At 62.1% G+C, this 2,500-nt stretch overlaps 1 pseudogene; it reads right to left on the reverse strand.

Annotated features, from left to right (window-relative positions):
• The window catches only part of LOC124747770, a 7,807-nt pseudogene that overhangs the window by 2,677 nt on the left and 2,630 nt on the right, over window positions 1–2,500 (reverse strand).

The following is a 2,500-nucleotide window of genomic DNA, read 5'->3' on the forward strand; positions in this document are numbered from 1 at the left end:
CGAAGTGCAAAGAGCCGCTGCTGCGGCTTCAGCGGCGCCCCGCGTGATGATCGACAGCTGCTCCTCGATGTGGTGCCTCGGATGGAAGAGACACCGCCCAGAGGAGGAGAACTGCAGTCCCAGGTAGCGGAAGGTCTCACCCACTCCCAACGCCGGCATGGTGGTTTCGCCGGCCGTGAAGGTGACGCTCGCATCCACTTTCACTTTCTTCTCGCGGCCGGACGCCACGAGTGCGAGGGTGAGACACTTCCGCGGGTTAACACGCAGCCCCAGCTGGTCGAGGGCTGCTACTGCTGCGTTGATAAGGGACTGCAGGCCCCCCTCGTGGAGGCGAAGAGCAGGATGTCATCCGCGAAGGCCGCCGCGTTCGTCTGGCGGCCCAACACCTTGACACCTACGTGTGAGGGCAGCTGATCTAGAACATAATCAACAGCGAAATTGAACAGGAGAGGGGACAGAGGATCTCCTTGCCGAACACCTCTTGCTGGCCGCACGGCGGGGACTCGTCGCCACCCCCCGCAATTACCGTCGTGCTGTCCGCATAGCAGCCCTCGACGTAGTCAATGAATTCGTCCGGCAGACCATGGGCTTTAAGCACAGGACGCAAAGCCGCATGGTCCAACGAATCGAACGCCTTGGACACATCGAGGGATGCCATGAACACAGAACGACAGCGGCGGACGGCGCCGACGAGTATCCGGTCGAGTAGGAAAGTGTTCTCCAGCATCCCATCCCTTGGGATGAAAGCCCGCTGACGTTCGTCCACAGCACACATCTGCATAAGGCGAGTCGCCAGAACCTTATGGAAGGTTCGGGCTAGCACCGAGCAGACGGTGATGGGCCGAAAGTCAGCGGGGGATGCTGGGGCGGCTGTCTTAGGCAGCAAAGAGGTCCTGGCTCGGAGGAGGGAAGGGGGAGCTTGCGGGTAAGCAGGAAAAGGTTTAGGAGTTTGGTGGTGACCTCCGCTGGAAGGCGGCGCAGCTGCACCGGCGAGAGGCCGTCAGGGCCGGCAACGGAGCCTCTGGGCGGCAGGGCGGCCGCAACCTCTTCTGCAGTGATCGGCCTCCATAGGCGCTCAAAGTCAACAGACTCCGAGCGCGGGAGAAGCCGGTCGGGAATGGAGCCAGCGTTGGAAGGTGGCTCTGTCGTGAAGAGGCTGCGCCAGAAGTCCACCAGCCCAGGGATGTTCGACGGCGGCTGGAGCAGGGTGCCATCCAGGAGACCACGCACGCAGCGCGCGCGATTCTTCCTGAAGGCATCCTGACATCTGGCATATTCCCACCGGCGGCGCTTCCGCTTGGAGAGCGGAGGGCCACCACCAGACCGCTGCTTGGATGGCGGCGCAACGTCTTGCTCTTCCTTGCTCCTGCTTCCTCAGAGCCGACAGCACGGAGGGCCTCAGGCAGCCCAGCCGCGACCACTGCCAACGGCGTACCCGGCCCCAACACGCAAGGTCGTCCAGGGCCGAGAAGCGCGCGGCCGACCGCGGCAGGCCGGCGAGGTGCCTCCATATAGCTTCGTCGACTACAGATGTTTGTGGCGGGCGCTCAAGCTCCGGCGGAGAGGGTGGCCCCTCCGGCAGCGACTCCGGGACGGGTGAATGGCGCAGACCATGCTGCGTCTGTTGTTCCCGCCTCAGCTCCTCTACGTATTCCCGCACCATCGTCCTGTGTGCCACCGTCCTCCTCCTGCACTTGATGGCATCCAGGGTACGGTGCGGAAACAGGGGGTAGAAGCTCCTGGTTTGCAAAGAGGACTCTGGAGTCACTGGCACAGAGAAGCCTAGCCTCCGCCAGGGCGAGCTCCCGCATTTCTTCTTCCGCCCACCGAGCTCTCTTCCTATCGGTTATAATCTCCGCATTTGCCGCTTCCGGATGGGCGCGGCGGCGGTGTTGTCCGAGCCCGATCTTGCTGCGGAAGGCACGGCTGCAAATGCTGCAGTGGAACCATGGCTCCACGGCCTGCTCTACTTCAGGGAGGGTTGGCAGGCTAGCAGTCGGGACTGTTGGGCCGGGTCCTTCAGCGGAAGGCCCGGTACCCGTGTTTTCTTCTCTTGTTGTCCCAACATTAAGGGTTTTGCGATGGAGGGCTGGTAACCCCCCAAAGCCCCAAGTGCGGACTTCCACTCTGCTTACCAGTCCTATCAAGGACTGGCGTATCGGCGGGCCCACGGGAAGGGGGGAAGCCGCAGGCAAGGAGAGGCTAAGAGGGCATGGCCCATGTATTGCGCTTCACTTGCCCAGTAACTATGAGAGTCATAGTTACTCCCGCCGTTTACCCGCGCTTGCTTGAATTTCTTCACGTTGACATTCAGAGCACTGGGCAGAAATCACATTGCGTCAACACCCGCTAGGGCCATCGCAATGCTTTGTTTTAATTAGACAGTCGGATTCCCCCAGTCCGTGCCAGTTCTGAGTTGATCGTTGAATGGCGGCCGAAGAGAATCCGCGCACCCGCGCGCCCCCGGAGGAGCACGCTAAGGCGGACGCGGCCTCGCAGC

The sequence above is a fragment of the Schistocerca piceifrons genome, unplaced genomic scaffold, assembly GCF_021461385.2.
Source record: "Schistocerca piceifrons isolate TAMUIC-IGC-003096 unplaced genomic scaffold, iqSchPice1.1 HiC_scaffold_391, whole genome shotgun sequence".
NCBI classification, from domain to species: Eukaryota; Metazoa; Arthropoda; class Insecta; order Orthoptera; family Acrididae; genus Schistocerca; species Schistocerca piceifrons.